We start from the raw sequence: 17,860 nt of genomic DNA on the forward strand, positions 1-17,860 counted from the left end.
CCACCCTGATGGCTGTCAGTGGGCCAGCGGAGGCTTGGCTGGCACCTAGGGCAGCACCAGGGACAGCGCCCGCCAGGCCTGGGCTCCTTGGATGCCTCTAGGAAGCTGAGGTGGTCTGTTTAGTGACAATGGTTCTTGGTCCCGGGGCAGCTATGGTGCGTCCAGTGGGGCCCTGCTGTGTTACAGGCTGGGGGCCATGGCTGATTTCTTAGGGTCCCTTCACGGCTATCACCTCTGATTTGCTTTCCTTGAGGTGCAGCTGCCCCTCTCCACAGCTGGGTGTCCTCTGGACAGTGGAATAACAGATGGCCCAGCCCTAGCCAGCACCCCTTGGTGAGGAAGTGGCCAGCCTGCCATACTGGTCCTGGCCGGCTGGTGGCTCTGAGTTAGAGCGGCCCCATCTGCTGAACATGCGTTGGACTAGGGACGTTTCAGGCCCTGTGACGCTCTGGTTTATTCTGCAGACAGGCCAGTGCCTGAGGGATTGAGCCCTGAGGACTGGGCAAGGCTCTGTCTGGGCGAGGGGCGGGGGATGGTTCCGTGGCCAGGCACCATTAGGTTCCCAAGCGTTGGGTCAATGTCAGCCCAGTGGTGTAGCCTCCACAGCATGGTGAAAGGCTTTGTCAACACGCATTTCCTGCAAAACAAACAACTGTGTGGTTTATTACTCTTTAAATATTGACTTTCCAGAGGCCGGCCCCGTGGCCAAGTGGTTGGGTTCATGTGCTTTGCTTTGGTGGCCCAGGGTTTCACCGGTTTGGATCCTGGGCATGGACCTAGCACCGCTCCTCAAGCCATGCTGAGGCAGCGTCCCACATAGCAGAGCTGGAAGGACCTATGACTGGAATATACAACTATTTACTGGGGGGCTTTGGGGAAAAAAAAAGAAGATTGGCCACAGATGTTAGCTCAGGTGCCAATCTTTAAATATCAACTTTCCATCAGAAACATATGCAGATTTCTTTTCAAAGAAAAGATCTGAAATAAAACCATGCCTTTATCCTGAAATGGAATTTTAAACAGCCACTTTTCCATAACGATGCTGTGTGGCTTCTGTTTATCCAGACGCAGCATGGGTTCGGCCTTTGCCTAAGACGCCACGCTGCCCTCAAGTGAGCACTGCATCATGGCTGTCTGTCAGCCTCTCCCCAGGCAGGCAGAGCCCCCACCACATGGACAGTCCCTCTGCCGGGGCCCCGGGACCACGGGAGGTGTCCCCTCCATCGAGTCCCAACCTGGCCGGCATGAGAGTCCCAGCATGGCTCCACCAGGGATGGACACTCACTGTGGCAGGGCAGGCCGTGCTGGGGAAGCCCGCTCTGGGAATGTGAGGTCTTAGCCCATCAGGCAGAATCCTGCCTCCCACCTCTGTTCCCGCCTCTGCTCTTCTCTGGCCACCAGGAGAGGTCTGGTCCCTGTCCTGTCTTGTCCTGTTGGATCAACCCTCAGGTTTGCAGCCTGACGACACTCTGTCCGTGTATCCTTCATTCCAGCCTAAACACTCGCCTCATCTTGCAGATGTTTGGATTCATTGCATGTTTTCAGCATCCCGTAGATCTTAAAAATTAAGTGACTGAGGCCCAGCATCTGGTTGGGGGTCCACCTGAAGGGAAAAGCCCAGTTGGCATGAGGCTGGGGTCTGTGCAGAGGGGACTGGCTTTGCCATTTGTCCTTCCCTCCCTCCCTCACTCATTCACTCACTCATTCATTCATTAACAAGCCTGTCCTGGGTGCCGAGGACCCGGCTTGGTGCTGCAGGAGCATTTTGCTGAGCCCCTCGGATGGCATTCCAGCTGGGATCTGCCAGGGCCTTGGAGCTGGAACCTCGGAGCCCCTTTTGGGACAAGCGGCTTCCTCTCTGGATCGGAGGCTGCCCTCGGGTGAGGGCATTTGGTGAACATGGAAAGCACCATGGAGTATCCCGTCAGTTTGTTGAAAGCTGTTAGAAGGCTGAGTAAATAGTAGCTGATTCTTGGTGAGGCTTCAGTAAAGATGTAGGATATGAACTGATGGTCAATGCCATGGGGCCATGTGAGATGAAGGGGCCCTAGGGCCACCCCACCTCTACATGGTAAGGCAAGGGCTGCTCCCAGGCCAGTGGGGTGAGTTGACAGCCTGGGGTCTGGCAGCTCTTAATTTGTAAGCTGATACACGGGAGAGACACTGTACACTCTTATCAGCTCAACGAGCAGCCTTTGTGCCTTTGGAGATAAATCAGTCCATCAGCCAGCCTGTTGCCCGGCAGCCGGTGCAGGGAGGAGGCATGGGGAGGAGGTGCAGGAGGAGGCATGGGGAGGAGGTGCAGGAGGAGGCACGGGGAGGAGGTGCAGGAGGAGGCGCAGGGAAGAGGCGTGGGGAGGAGGCACGGGGAAGAGACGTGGGGAGGAGGCACAGACAGGAGGCAGCAGCTCTTGGCAGGGCAGTAGGGGTGATAAATGGCCGCGAGGCCCAATGCTCGCCTGGACAAGCTTTTCCAAGCACCACCTCCACTCCCCACAGCAGCTCGCAGGGCTGCCTCAGTTCTCTGGGGGAAGATCTGGCTCAGCCAGCAGAGTGTTCACGCTGCATCTCTTTCCCACAGCTCAGAAATTGCCAGGATCCCAGCAGAGCATGCAGGCTCCAGGCAGGATGTGTCTGTCAGACCAGGGGCTGGGCGCTCAGTAAACCCACTCAAAGTGACCTTGTGCAGACCTCCATGCCCCACCACTGTGTGTGCACACACAGATACACACGGGCACATAGACATATGTACACATGCACACACACACACATGCGGAGAGCTTCACCGACCGGCACACATATGCATGCATATACACCCACACACATGCACGCACATACACATGCAGAGAGCTGCACCCACCGGCACACACATGCATGCATATACACCCACACACATGCACACATGCACACACACACATGTGGAGAGCTGCACCCACAGGCACACACATGCACAGCACCCACAGACACATGTACACACAGGCGCAGACCTGCACCCACAGGCACTCACATGCATACGTACACACTCAGACTCATGCACATGTGCCTGCATACACACATGCAGACAGCTGCACCCACAGGCACACATACATACGCATAAGCACACAGGTGTGATCTCAGGTGCATCATTTGGCTCCAGAATAAAAGTGAATTCTATGCTGTGCAAACTTCTCTCATTTGGGCCAGGTTTCAAGGGACCCAGAAAGGAGGCTAGCACCCTGCACTCAGCACCCTGCTTCTATGGAGGGGGTGGTCCCCTGGTTTGGCTGACTTGCTTTGCCCAAACTGAGCCCAGGGCACATTGTCACCCATGAGAGAAACTGTGTGGTGAGAAAGGGCCCGGGAAGCCTGGGGCTGGGCTGGAAGCTCATGAATGTGGGACATTCTGTGGGCATGGCCTCTAGGATGGGGTGGGGACAGAGGGGAGTGACTCCGCATGGGCCCAGGCTGGTCCTGAGCCTGGGTGCTGGGCTGTGCAGGGTTGCCCAGGTTGACGGAGCAGTCTCAGAATTGAGCTGCTCCCCCGTTCCCCACCTTGGGCTCTGCGGCCAGCTGGCCCAGCTCTGGGTTGCTCCACTGTGGCAGGAGGGGGACAGGCATCTGGCACAGCTGCCCCCCACCTGCCTAGCTGCCCACTCAGAGACGGCCCAAGCTCCCACTGCTCTGTGGTGAGTGGCAGAGATGGCAGCTGAGGCTCCTCTATGACCTGTCCCCACACCTCCCTCGCCCCCACCTCAACCCCAGGCCCCAGGGCTGGCTGGAAATCCTGCTGGTCCTGGTTCTGGCCCCCACTCGCCCAGGGTCTGCTCACGTGATGTGGTGCTCTCTCAGAGTCCCTTCCCACTGACAGAGCCCACTCCAAATAGCCCTGTCCCCCGAAAGCATTTCTGACCGCCTCCCCCGCTCCACCACCATGAACTAGGCTCCCTTTGCACCACCGTCTCTCACCCCCTACTCCAGGAGACTTGGATTCTGATCCTGACTGCTCTGTTTGTTGGCTTTGTGACTGTGGGCAGATCACTTAACCTCTCTGATCCTCAGTTTCCTGCTGTCAGATGGTGAACGTCTGTGTCCCACAATATAGTAGATTAGATTCCTAGAACTCCTTCTCTACAACATATCCATAGTATATATTTTATGTATTTTGACTGGAATATAATTACAGTAAATGCACAGACCTGACATGTACCATTTGATGAATTTTGACAAATGTGTATGCTGTGTAACCAAGACCCCAATCGAGATATGGAACGTTGCCATTGTCCTGGAAGGTTTCTTCCTGCTGTGTTCCAGGCAGCCCCTCTCCACCCCCAGAGGCAAACACTGATGCTCTTTCTGTCACTGTGGATCATTCTGCCTGTCCTTGAACTCATATAAAAGGAACCTTACAGGATATGCTCTTTTTCATTCAGTGCAACATTTTCGACGTTCATCCACATTGTTACGCACCAGTAGTGTGTTCTTTTTTAAAAATAACGTGCTGAGTAGCATTCTGTTGTATGAACCTAACACCCTTCCCTTATGCCTCTCCTGTGGGTGACGCCGGGTTGTTTCCAGCACGTGGCTGTTGGGACCAAGGTTGCAGAGAACAGTCCTGGGTAATCACCTGTTTGCTTTCTCTCGGGCGATATCTAGGGATGGAATTGCTTGGTGGCACAGCAAGTGCACGTATGTGTAACTTTTTAAGACACTGCCAAAGAGTTTTCCACAGCGACTTAGCATGTTCCACACCCCCCAGCAGAGCGTGGGGTGGAGTCGGTCCACCTCCGTGCTGACACTTAGTACTGTCAGTGTAACTGTGATGGACCCTTCCCGGCCAGGGATGGTGGTATCTTATTGGGTCCAAATGTGCCTCTGCCTGGTGACTGGTGTGTGGCGCATCTTTCCAGGGGCTCATGGCCTGTGGTGGATCCTCCTTTGTGAACTGTGTGTCCAAGTCTCATTTTTAATTGGTTGTCATTTTATTATTGATTTGCAGGAGTTCTTTACATAATCAGGTTACAAATCCTTTCTTGGGCGTGTGTATTGCAAATACTTCTCCTAGGTTTGGCTTTTCATTTCCTTAATAGTGTCTTTTAAAGAGCAGAAATTTTTAATGTCGATGAAGCAAAATTTATCAATATTTTTCTTTTATGGTTGGCATTTTTGGCATTTGGGCTAAGAAATTTTTGCCTGTCTTTTGGTTGCGAAAATATTATCCTATGTTTTTTACCAGGAGTTTTATCCTTTTAACTTTTGTTTACGTCTGTAATCCATCTAGAATTATTTTGGGGGTATGGTGTGATGATGGGTCAAGGTTAATATTTTCCCGTGTGGTAACTCAGTTGTTCCATACGTTCGTTGAAGGCTCACATTTCCCCCGCCGACGTGCATTTGTGCCCTTGTCGAGAACCAGCTGGCCACATACGGTGTGGCTGTTTCTGAGCCACCTGTCTGTTCCTCACTCTGGGTGTCTGTCCTCACACCAGCGCCACGCTGTCTTGATTACCGTACCTTCGTATTAAGTCCTAAAGTCAGATACTGTGAGTCCTCCAGCTTCTCCTTTTTTTTAAGGATTATTTTTGGCTATTCTGCGTCTTTTATATTTCCTTATAAATTTTAGTATCTGCCTACCAGTTTCTACAAAAATGCTTGCTGGGTTTTGGCTGGAATTGCGTTGATTCTTTAGATAAATCTGGGGAAAAGTGACGTCTTCACGATGTCCGTTATTCCAGCCCGTGGCGAGGTGCGCCTCCGCTCTGGTCTGGGGCTTCTTCAGTTTCTCCTAACACTTCTTTGTGCTGTGTACATATGGATCTTGCACACTTTTCTTCAGATGTGTTCTTGTGTATTTGATGCTTTTGGTTCTATTGTAAGTGGAATTTAAAAAATCTCATTTTCTGGGGCCAACCTGGTGGCACAGTGATTAAGTGCGCACGTTCTGCTTTGGCGGCCGGGGGTTCGCGGGCTGGGATCCCGGCTGCGGACATGGCACCACTTGGCAAAAGCCATGCTGTGGTAGGCGTCCCACATATAAAGTAGAGGAAGGTGGGCACGGAGGTTAGCTCAGGGCCAGTCTTCCTCAGCAAAAAGAGGAAGATTGGCAGCAGTTAGCTCAGAGCTAATCTTCCTCAAAAAAAAAAAAAAAATCTCATTTTCCAATGCTTTGTTGGTTTTCTATTAGAAATCCAATACATTTTCTCTATAGATCTTGACACCTGTGACCTTGCTGATTAATTCACTTATTAGTTCTAGCGGGTTTGTAGCTTCCTTAGGATTTTCTCTGTAGACAGCTGTGTCATCTGTGAATCAAACATTTTGACTTCTTTTCCGGTGTGTCTTTCCCACTTCTTTTCTTATGTCGTTGGCTAGGGCAGTACCGTGTTGAAAAGAAGTGGTGAGAGGGGACAACCTTGCGTCGTTCCCCATCTGAGGGGGAAGGTGTTCAATATGTTGCTGTGAAATGTGGTTTTAGCCGCAGACTTTTTGTAGCTGTTGTTTTGTAGACGTCCGTGGCGACAGTGAAGAAGTTCTGTTCTCATTTGCTGAGAGCCTTCACCACCAGTGGCTGTACACTTTGATCCATTTTCTGCGTCAGCTGAGGTGATCACGTGATTTTCCTTCTTTATTCCTCTTAGTGTAGCGACTGACAGTGATTGAGTTTCAAAGTTAAACCAGCCTTGCATTCCTGGCATAAACCCCACTTGGTCATGACTTATTGTATTTTTTATATATTTGCTGCCAATATGCTGATATTTTGTTAAGGAATTTTGCATCTATGCTCATGAGGAATATTGGCCTGTCATTTTTTTTTTCTTGTAATATCCTTGTCAGGTTTTGATATTAGGAAAATGCTGGTCTTATAAAACAAGTTAGGAAGTACTCATTTTCTCTATTTTCTCAGTGAAATTGTGTAAGATTGCTATTGTTTCTTCCTTAAAAATTTGATAGAATTCACCAGTGAAGCCATCTGGGCAGGACTTCTTTTTTATAGGGTGGTTTTCAATTATGAATGCATTATTTTAAAAAGCGAATAAAGGGCTGTTCAGGTTGTGTATTTCTTTTTGGATTTGTTTGGTAAATTGTGTATTTCAAGGAATTTTTCCATTTCATGTATATAGTATAATTTGTTGGCGTAAAGTTATTCATAATACTTCTTTATTCTCCTTTAAATGCCTGTAGGGACTGTAGTGACATCCTCTTTCTAAAGTTCTTAATATTTGTGTTTTCTTTCTTTTTAAAAGGATCAATCTTCCAAAGGTTTCCTCAATTTTATGACTCATAAAAACAACTCTGGGCTTTGTTGATATTCCTCTAGTGTCTGTCTCTACTTAACTGATTTCCGATCTTTATTGTGTCCTTCCTTCTACCTTAGATACACTTTGTTCTTCTTTTGCCGTCTTCTTGTTTTCTAATGTAAGTACTTAAAACTATAAATTTCCCTCTTCGCACCACTTTGGCTGTATCCTCCAAATTTTGATGTCTTATTTTCCAACTTGTATGTACCTAACAAAATAGCCTCAAAATGTGTGAAGGACCTGCAGAGCGGAATAGATCAATCCAACATTGTAGCGGGAGATTTCAGTAGTTCTCTCTCTATTATCTTTAGTTCAAGGAAACACAACTCCACAAGGGAATAAAAGATCTAAATGTTACGATTAACAATGAACACAATAATGGATCTACGTAGAATTCTGCATCCAATAATTAGAAAATAGGTATTTTCTAAAACAAAGAGGGAATCTCTATAAAAATTTAACTCTATATAAATGAAATTACATAGCATCTACTGCTGCATGTCTGGCTTCCTTCCCTTGATGTGTCACATCTGTGAGATTCATCCAGGCTGTTGTGTGCATGGGTGGTCCATTCATTCTCTTTTCTGTCTGGAATTTTTTGTGTGAACAGATCACACTCTATTGAGCCATTCTACTGAGGTTGGGCATTTGGGGTAGTTCCCAGTTTTCAACCATTCCAAGTTTCTGGTGCCCGTCTTTTGATGACATGTGTGTGTATTTCTGGATGTGAATTGGCTAGAGCACAGGATATTCATTGACTCAACTCTGCCAGCTGTTAGGAAACAGTTTTTGAAGTGATTGCGCAGTTCCACTGTGTCAGCAACGTATGAGAATTCCAGTTGCTTGCATCTTGGCTGACCTTTGTTTTGTTAGCTTTTTTTGTTTTAGGCATTCTGGTGGGCATGAGGTGGTTTCCCTCTGGGCTTTATTGTCATGTCCCTGGTGGCTGAAAAGCTGATCTCCCTTTCATGTTGACGGGGCATGTGGATATCCTCTTTCCTGAGGTGCCTACTCAGGAACTTTACTGTTTCTCTGTTGTTTTCAGTCTTTTTCTTGTTGGTTTTTTAGGGGTTCTTTATGTATTCTAGACGTTTCCTGGATATCTTTGTTGAGTGTACATATTGCAGGCCCACCCTCCCACCCTGAAGACTCCCTCTCCTCTCCGGGCGGCACACCATGATGAGCAGCACTCAGCCGTGGGGATGGTTTCACAGGACCGATCAAGTCATCCATGTTACCGTGTTCAGTTTATTGTGTGTCAGTTATGCCTCAGTCAGACTGTAAAAAACCTTGTACAGTGGCAACAACTAACACAAGACGTCTGTGTGGAGAAATGAATCCCAAATAAGTGAAGACACGTAGCGTATTAGTGGATATAAATATCCTGACGCTGTCGTTTTCTCAAAATTGATGGACAGAGTTGCTGAATTCCAAAGGAAAAAGCAACCCTACAGAGTTTTTGTGGAAATTGACAGACTGATTGAAAATTTATTTGGAAGAACCAGGGGCCCCTGAGAAGAGTGAGTGGCAGCCCATGGCAGCTTTCTCTACTAGAGGTCAGAGGTTACCGTGAGGTTAAAATTAGGAGAGTTGCAGCATTAGTTCCAGATCGACAGACCAAGGGGAGGACACAGAGCCAGCCACACTAGGCACAGGTGCGCCTGGTTAAGTTGGAGGCAGCCTCGCCTCGGGATTCTTAATCAAGGACTTCAGTAAGAAGGGGGTGCATCAGTCAGGGAAATGGGAAGTCTGAGGGTGCCACTGGTCCAGGAGGAGGGCTGAGTGGATGTTGACGGCTGTCATCCTCCATCTCACGGCTCTGCTGTCCTTCTGCCAGCCTCACGCTCTGACGAGCTCCCCTAGAGAGCGGTGACAACCCCACCTGCTCCTCCATACATCTGTTCTGCCCCTGCCACCCTGGGGGACGCTTCTCCCGTGGTTCCGGAAGCCCAGGGCTGGCTCCTATTGGACACCTTCACTCTGGTGGGCTAGGCCTGGGCAGGGTGTGCCTGGGAGCTGGATCCCTGGAGAGTTGGGGGCTGTGGTTGGAAGGAGGAGAGCAGGTGGTCAGGCAGGGCCGGTGGCCGCAGGGGGCTGACTCCGCAGAGCCTGGCTTCGTCAGCCCGTGCCTCCCTCCAGAGGGCCATCGGCATTCACGTCAGCTCTCGCATCCTTCCAGACAGAACCTGCTGCTGGCTGCCGTGACGGGTCAAGGAAATGGAACGCTGCCTCGAGTGCTTTTTTTGAAACTAGGCTGAGTATAAATAAAATAACAGGTTTGATGGAGGGGGCTTGGATTTGTGTGAGTTTAACATAGTTTAATGTTGTTTGTGAAGAAAGGAGCTCAGTCAGAATAGAGCTGCCTTAGCTAGGCACCCAATTTCGTTACCTCTTCCATCAAGAAGAAGTAGGATTCACGACTGTCCTGCCCCCTTGCCTCCCACCCAGGGCAGTCACCTTGAAAGAGGAAACCCACATATATCCCGTACATACCTGATTTGGTCATGAGTCACTTTTTAAAACAATTATTTTTTTTAAAACAATTATTTTTTTAATTGAGGTGAAATTCACCTAACGTAAAATTTGCCATTTTAAAGTGAGCAATTTGGTAGCATTTAGTGCCTTCATGGTGTCATGCAACCACCACCGCTCCATCTAGTTCCAAGACATTTCCATCACCTGAAGCAAACCCTGGGCCATTAAGCAGTCACTCCCCGTCCCCCCGGAGCCCCTGGCAACCACAAGTTTACTTTCTCTCTCTAGATTCGCCTGTTCCAGACATTCCATATAAATGAAATCATAGCGTACGGTGTTTGTGTCTGTTTTCTTCCACTCAGCATGGTGTGTTCAAGGTTCATCTGTGTTCTGTTGTAGCATTTGTCAGAACATCATTCCTTTTCATGGCTGAATAATATTCCACGGGATGGCCAGACCACATCGTGTTTATCCCTTCACGAGCTGATGGACACTTGGGTTGTTGCCACCTTTCGCTGTGTCGTGGGTTACCTTCTCTGTGGTCTGTCTCTCACACAAATTTCTCCAGGTTTATATTCAGGCCGACTCGCTGAAACGCACTCCTGAGTTTTTAAACGTGTTATTCTGTTTATTAACTTATCCACACAGTGGACTCCGTCCCAGCCCGAGTTGGAATGTTACCATTGACCCCATCCTTGTGCTCCCTACAAGGCACACAGCGGCTGGGTTTTGTGGCTATATTTCCCTAAAGTTTTAAAACCTTTCTCAAGTGTGCATGCCCGAACCACACGTGGCTCAGCCTCGCCTGTGCCTGAACCTTAGGAAGTGGCCGTCACGCCTGCTGCCTTCTGGTCTCGTCAGTGGGATCAGGATCTGGGCCCGGGCAGGGCCAGCCTCCGGGTCTTCCCCACCTCGGCCGGGTGCTGCTCTGAACTTTGCGCACAGGGGAGCCCGTCCACCTGCAGGCATAGTGACTGGCCTCCGGGTTGTAGGGTGTGGACGCTTCTCTGTGGGGTTGACTTGCTGAGACAACAGAGCACCAGGGCCCCTGGGCCCACTGACGTCTTTCCACGTCAGTTTAGAAAGTAGCGCCTCTGCTCACCCTGTAGTCAGAGGCCTCCAGGGCGTTGCGGACTGGGCGATGGACAGCCCTTCTCCTCGGTGTGGATCGGACGGGCTTGAGGAGCCGGGCAGGGAGATTTTGCAGTTTCCTCAAGAAGCCCCAGACCCCTTCCTCCATCTCTCTTTCCTCCCAACAGGAGCCTGGACGTGCGGGAAACAGGCTGTGTCCACTTGGTCTCGTTCTGCTGCAGCCCGGCTCTGGCCTGAGGGGTGCGGTCACGTTTTGGCTGCAGGGTGGGTGGAAGGGAAAGATGCATCATTACTTCCCGAGGAGGTTGTCCAGGACCAGTGATCCACCCCTCGCGGCGTCTGTGTGATGACATGGGCGCCAGGCCCGCCTGCCAGCTCCCCGAGGGGACACAGTGACTGTAGGTTCAGGGTCTGTGTTCGTAGCCCCTTGAGGCTGCTGTGGCATTTGGGGCGACCTTCAACTGGGCCTTGTCTCTCCCTGTCCCTGGCACCCCTCTGCATGTGGTGATGTGCGTCGTCCGTGATGAATGGTGCCCGCGAGGCCCCTGTGGTCCATGCAGGAGTGCTGAGGGCGGGGGCCTCGTCATCAGGTGCCTGGTCCTGGCCCGGCCTGAGCTGGGTTCTCTGCATCAGAGCAGTGGTTTGTGTCTCCCGGTTCCTGATGCTGTCTGCTGTTGGGGTGAGCCTGAGCCGCAGGCCTGCCCCTGGAGTGACACGGTCCCCTAGGTGAGGGCTGGGAAGCAGGCACCCGGGGACGGGCCAGCTGGGGGCCCTGGCTTCCTGAGAGGGGCCGGGTGGGCGGCCCTTGTGCTGGGCCCTCTGCTCACCCTGAGTCTCTACCTGTGACTCATTGGCTCTGGAAGAGCTCGGTCTCCCGTGGGTCGTGGTTTGACGTTGCCCATGGTACAGAAGCCTCTGTGTGTGTGTGGCGTCGGGGGAGGGGGTGGGAGGCTGGGTTTGGGGCCTGGGTGGCATCTGTTGCCCTGCATGCAGAGACTGGCCAGGGCTGAGGAGGTGGTGGGGAGCAATTTTGCAATGGCTCTGGCTGGGCTGTGGACAGAGACAGGCCACCTGCCCCCCTAGGTGGTCAGCCTTGCTGACACCGTGTCTTGTCTTCTGACCGGCCACCTGCGTGGAAGCTGCCATTGTCCCCACTCTGGCCGGGTTTTTCCGGGTGGGCCTTTGGTGCAGCTATCTCTGGCTTAGCAGGCAGGGTCCAGCCGAGGAGGCTGCTTGGGGCCAGTCTCCGTGTCTGATGGTGTGGGGCGTGGAGGACGTGCCCTCCGTCGGAGGGCTGTTTCTGGGGACGGCTCTGACGCAAGCCCCCAGCCTGGTGACCCCTCTTTCCTGGCCCTGGGGCTTTGCTGTACTTTTTCCCTGTATCAGACTTAATGCTGTTTGTATGCAACGTGCATGGCCCTGGGCCTCGGTGACGTACGCCCTGTCCTTGTCCAGTGACAAGAAACTATGGCAACCCAGATTAATAGTTAACCAGCTGCCACGTGTAGGCTGATGGATCTATTAAGCCCAGTTGAAAACGCTCGGCTCCTTCATTGAAGTTACTTGCCTCGCAGGGTGTTGTGTCCCAGAAAGTCTGGAGTTTGCATTTCTGAGGGACGCTGCAGGAAGCTCTGAAATGTCCAGACAATCAGTTACACCCTACCCTTGGTGGAGGAGAGGATGTGCAGGGCCGGGGTCCCACCTGGTCAACGGTGTCTGGGGAGGCTGATAGGAGGCACCCACATCAGGTAGGAACCGTCTCCCAGCCTGTGGTCTGGGGGCCCCAGTTGGGGAAAAGGGTAGAAGCAGCATTTAGTCTAAGCCATGCTGCGAGCGGATGTCAGCCAGAAGCCCCGGGACTGTCTGCTTTTTTGGACCCACAGGGGTGCAGGAGCCTTTGGGGGTTCCCCCCGTGAGCCTAGAATTCTGGTGAGTGAGGGCCTGTGGGCACAGGTCAGTTTGTGCGTGCACAAATGTGCGTGCAGGTATGTATAAACAAGCGCATGTAAACACACACATAAAAAAGCATGCACACACACAGTACACACGTGCATGCATGCAATACACCAATGCCATACAGACACATGTGTAGACACACACAAGTGTGTATGCATGCACACATGCACACACAAACATGTTCATATGAATGTACATACGTGTGTGTGCACACAATACACATGAGTGCACATGACTCGCCCAGACTCCCTGTCCTCAGTCAGGCCGTGTGTGGCACCCCCACCCTGGCACCCTGGGCACCTGATTGGTCGTGGATCCTCCTGAAGTCACCCACAGAAAACCCCAGAAAATAATAAGTGTCGGTGAGGACGTGGAGACATTGGGACCCTTGTGCACTTTGGGAACGTGAAATGGTGCAGCCTCTGTGGAAAACAGTATGGTGGCTCCTCAAAAAATTAGAAATAGAACTCCCATGGGGCCGGCCCTGTGGCCGAGTGGTTAAGTTTGCACTCTCTGCTTCGGCGGCCCGGGGTTTCACCGGTTCGGATCCTGGGTGCAGACTGATAGCACTGCACATCAGGTCACGCTGAGGTGGCGTCCCACACAGCACAACCAGAAGGACCTGCAGCTAGGACACACAGCTATGTGCTGGGGGGCTTTGGGAAGAGGGAAGAAAAAAGAGTGGTAACAGATGTTAGCTCAGGGCCGATCTTAAAAAAACAATTAAAAACAGAACTACCATGTGATCCAGCAACCTCGCTTCTGAGTGTCTACCCAAAAGAGCCGACAGCAGGTCTGGAAGAGCTATTCCTACAGGCCTGCTCACAGCAGCATCATTCATAATAGTTAACACGTGGAGGCAGCCGGAGTTCAGCCAACAGATGGATAAACAGGATGTGGTGCCTAATGCAATGGAATATTATTCAACCTTGAAAAGGAAAGAAATTCTGCAATGTGTCACAACATGGATGAACCTTGAGGATGTTATGCTCCATGAGATAATCCAGTCACAAAAGGACAAATACCGTGTAACTCTCCTCACGTGAGGTCCCTCGAGGGTCAGATTCACAGAGACAGCAAGGAGATGGTACCAGGGGCTGGGGCGGGGCCTGGGGAGTGAGTGTTCAATGGGGACAGAGTTTCAGTTTTGCAAGATGAAAGAGCTATGGAGTGGATGGTGGTGGTGTTTGCACAACGTTTAATGCCACTGAACTACACTTACAAATGGTTCCGATGGTGAGTTTATGTCATGTGGACTCAGTGTTCTTGTGAGAAGACCAGTGGTGGTGCTGCCCTGCGCGGTTCTCTGCCAGTCACCTGAGCTTTCCAGGGCCTCTCGGGGCGGGCTGGGCCGGGGTGGGGCCTGTTCTGATTTCCCAGGTCCGTGTGTCTCGGTCGCAGGAAGGTTGGGCCTTGAACAGCCTTCTGACACTTATGAATTTACGTTTTGAAGAGATGACCTCAGAGCATTTAGAGTTTTCACCTGGCAGTGGTCTTCTTCTGGCTGAAATATTTAACGGCTGGCTTAGGAGGTGGCCAGTGTCGTTTGCTGGTTGTTTCCCACACGTGGAGGGGCTTTTGCTGGGCACGCGCTTCCCACCTGCACCTCTGGGCCTCCGTAGCCCACCAGGCCGCCCACCCCATCTGCCCGCCTGCGTGAAGATGTAGAGGCTGTGGGGAGAGAGCCAGCTGGGCGGTTCTCCTGCCTGCACCCCTCCCGCCCTGTGCCCCGTAGGCCGAGGGCCAGGATGGCCTGCCCCCACCCCCACAACAGGGACTCTGAGGATCAGCCTCTGGGAGGGGGCGCTCTGATGGGAGACCCCGATTGGAGACCCCCTCCTGCTCAGATCAGGAATCTCAGCATCTGGATGGCAGGGGACAGCGCCTGGTGGACCAAGGCCTGGAGGGGCGGGGACCCTCGAAGGCCACGGGCAGCAGGGCAGGTACCCCTTGTCCCCGCAGCAGGTGCCTGCCCTGCCCCGAGTGCCCCATCCTAGAAGCAGGCTGAGGCTCCAGTCTGGGGGTGACCAGAGCCAGCCAGGGCACCAGGGGACACCTTCTCCCCGGAGACTCGGACTCCGGGCCTCGCCACCGTCCCCCACTGGGTGCTGAGTGCACAGAGGAGACGTGCGTACAAGGAGGGGCGGGCTCCCTGGACCTCCCACCTTTGTCCCGTGCTGCTGCTCCCTGACCAGCCCCCTTGCTGTTGCAGGGCAAACCCACATCGGGGTTCAGGGCTCGCTGCTCTGCAGGCCTATTTCTCCTTCTCCCTCTCCCTGACCCCGCTCCCAAGCCAGGGCGGCCCCGCCAGCTCCCAGGCCTCGGTGCAATCCTGTCTGTCTGCACATCGGGACTGTGAGCCCCGGCGCAGGTTCAACGGCTGGTGCAGGGGGTGAAGTGGCACCGAGGTCCTAGAGGTCTGTCCCTGCTGGTGGTGCTGGAGCGGCCTGAGCACCTGGTGGTGAGGGGCAGCCAGCATGGGCCTTGGACAGCGGGACCCCTCTCGGCAGCTGGGGGAGGCACTACTGCTCACAACAACGGGAGGTGGCTGGAGCCAGAGCACCCCAAGCCCTGGCTGCCCCGGGGCGATGCCCTGCCTGTCCTGTCCCGAGTGACCTCCCAGCAGGCCCTGGAGGAGCTGGGCCCAGCAGCCAAGATACTGTATTGATCTGGCTGTCGCCCTAATCACTAATTTATGAAAGTTTCCGGTGCTGTCTGAGGATATCAGTATGAGACACCGGAACACAATTCCAGACTATTTTAGGCCGGACGGGATCCAGGATAAACAGTGGTCGTCTGGGAAGTTGCCACTAAGCGTGTTTTATGGGCCGAAGCATTTCCTGTAAGCAGATGTGGAGGAGGGGGACGGGCAGGCAGGATGCTGACCCCAGAGTCCCAGAGTCCAGCCTGTGGGCGGGCAGGCGCCAGCACCCCTTGGCTTCTGATCTGCAGCCACGTGGCCCTGGGGCTCTGGGCGTCTTCCTGGGCATCAGAAGCCAGGATTGTTCCGGAACCCAGGGCCCCCGGAGGCCTCAGCTGTGTCTCTTGGCTGGTGTCACATCCCCGCTCTGTCTGTTTCTCAGAAAAGACAGGGTGAGGGCCTTGCTCCCGCCCTCGGGCCGGGTGCTGTGCTGGAAGGGGCTGCAGTGGTGCCGGGCGCAGGGCTGTCCTGTGCCCTACAGCTACAGACACAGACAAGCAGGAGGCCCGTGAGGCAGGGTGGGGAGGGGCTGGCAGAGGCTTCCTGGAGAAGAGCCTGGGGGCTGAGTAGGGTGGCCAGGAGGGATCAGGCGGGATCGTAGAGAGTGGGTGGAGGTGCCTGGCTGGGTTGTCCCAGGCTGGTGGGCAGCACACAGGATGCTTGGCCGTCGCCAGGTTTCAGCCCCCCTTGGGGCTGAGGAGTCTGGAGTCAGAGGCCAGAGCAGACAGCCGTTTCCCCATTTGACCTTCCTGCCCGGGGGCCTCAGGACACCCTCGGGGCCAAGGAGACCTGTGGCTCAAGGGGCCCCTGCGAGGCGCCAGGCAGTCAGAAGAGGAACTCCATCCTCTCTCTTCTGCCTCTAGGGCCCCGCGGTCCTTACCAAGAGTTTGCTGGCCTCTCTAGCTCGTTTTTTCTTCTGTAAGATGGGAGCATTGACCCCTCTCCAGGCTGCTCTGAGAACTGGAAGCCATGAGGAAGAGGAGGCCTTCTCGAAGCGCCTGCCCATGGCGCCTGCCACCGTCCACCTGTTGGGTCTTGGTTCCCCACAGGCCCGTGGCCTCGGAGTACGGGTGATGGTGAGCTGGTCAAGGCCTCAGTGTGTCTCTGAGGTGACCGTCTGTGAGCACTCTGGCCTGCATGCAGGTGTCCTGTTTTCCCAGGCGGGCCGGCCCAGGCGCCCGAGGAGGCAGTGCAGGGCCCGTGTTGGCCTGCGAGGGCCAGGCGGGACCTTCCGCAGAGGCCACACAAGCCCTGCAGACAGCAGGCCTCAGAGTTGGGTGGATGATTTTCTTCGAGAGTTTTCTGGGTCATAGAATGTGTGACAAAATTTTATCAGCTTCTGCATGAATGTCATCAACAGTAACATTTATTATTACAGCTTTCTAGATAATTCCCAATTCTGGTATGGAATTTCCTGAGGACGAGGGCGCGGGTCCTACCTGAGGACACTGTGAGGGCCAGGCATCTCCTAGGAGACTGGGTGAGGCAGGCTGGGAAGGCAACGGTCTGGGGCCAGGTTCCGGGTACAGCCCCCACCCAGGACTTGCCCTGTGGCCGTGGGCAGCTCACTGTCCACATGACGTCTCTGCAGACTGTCTTGGGCAGCCACTTCCCGTGGCCTTGAAGGCATTACGACAGGACCCTCCCAAGGCCTTGGGACCTGGGGTGGGGGGCGCTGGGAGCCGGGGTGCCCCTCCAGGTCTGCTGGGGCACCTTCCGTGGGCACGTGCATTGTGTCACTAACAACAATAGCGGTGACTCACGACTCTGCTCTGGCTCTATTTTTACACTCCCGGGCTCATCCCCTCTCTTGCCTTCTTCGTTGGGGGCAATTTTTGTCTGTTTTAGGAAAGGCCCTGGCTTATGAAAGGACCTCATTTTCACCCTGAGATTTCACTGGACTCAGAGCTTTCCCAAGATGGCTCGTTGGAAAGGCTTCTCTGCCCACCCAGGGCCGGACACACACGAAAGGCAGACCATTGTTTTATTTTTAGGGAAAACGTGTCCGAACGTTACCTAACATCTTGCTTTGCATTTTGCGGTCAGTGCACGAGAGCCAGCATTTCAGCTCTCCCTGCCTGCTCTGTCCAGGGTATGTGGCTGTGGCATCGTACTGTGGGAGTGACCGCCCCCTCCCCTCCCTGCAGCCCACCTTTTCCAGTGAGCCCACCGGCCCATCCCTTCCCAGGACCTGCAGAACCGATGATGCAGCCCACATCCAGGCCGAGTGTGACCGTCCAGGGGCTCCTGTGTTCCCAGGCCTGTTCCCAGCACAGTTACAGCGAGTTGCGCGTCCCCAGGAAACCTGAAGTGGTTTCTGTGAGTCTCACTAGAAACAAGGGTGTTGGAGCGTTGACCGCGC

General features: G+C 53.4%; 1 protein-coding gene across 2 annotated transcripts in view; it reads left to right on the forward strand.

Moving 5' to 3' along the window:
- Window positions 1–17,860, forward strand: part of STK32C (serine/threonine kinase 32C) — a 101,441-nt gene that overhangs the window by 31,349 nt on the left and 52,232 nt on the right. Inside the window, exon 1 of one of the 2 annotated variants that reach the window (XM_070246291.1) lies at window positions 12,375–12,589. The exons of the other annotated variant lie outside the window; for it this stretch is intronic. The gene's annotated coding sequence lies outside the window, so the exon portion shown is untranslated. Of the gene's footprint in view, window positions 1–12,374; window positions 12,590–17,860 lie in introns of those variants that run through there. 2 annotated transcript variants of the gene reach the window in all.

This window comes from Equus caballus, chromosome 1 (assembly GCF_041296265.1).
Source record: "Equus caballus isolate H_3958 breed thoroughbred chromosome 1, TB-T2T, whole genome shotgun sequence".
NCBI classification, from domain to species: domain Eukaryota; kingdom Metazoa; phylum Chordata; class Mammalia; order Perissodactyla; family Equidae; genus Equus; species Equus caballus.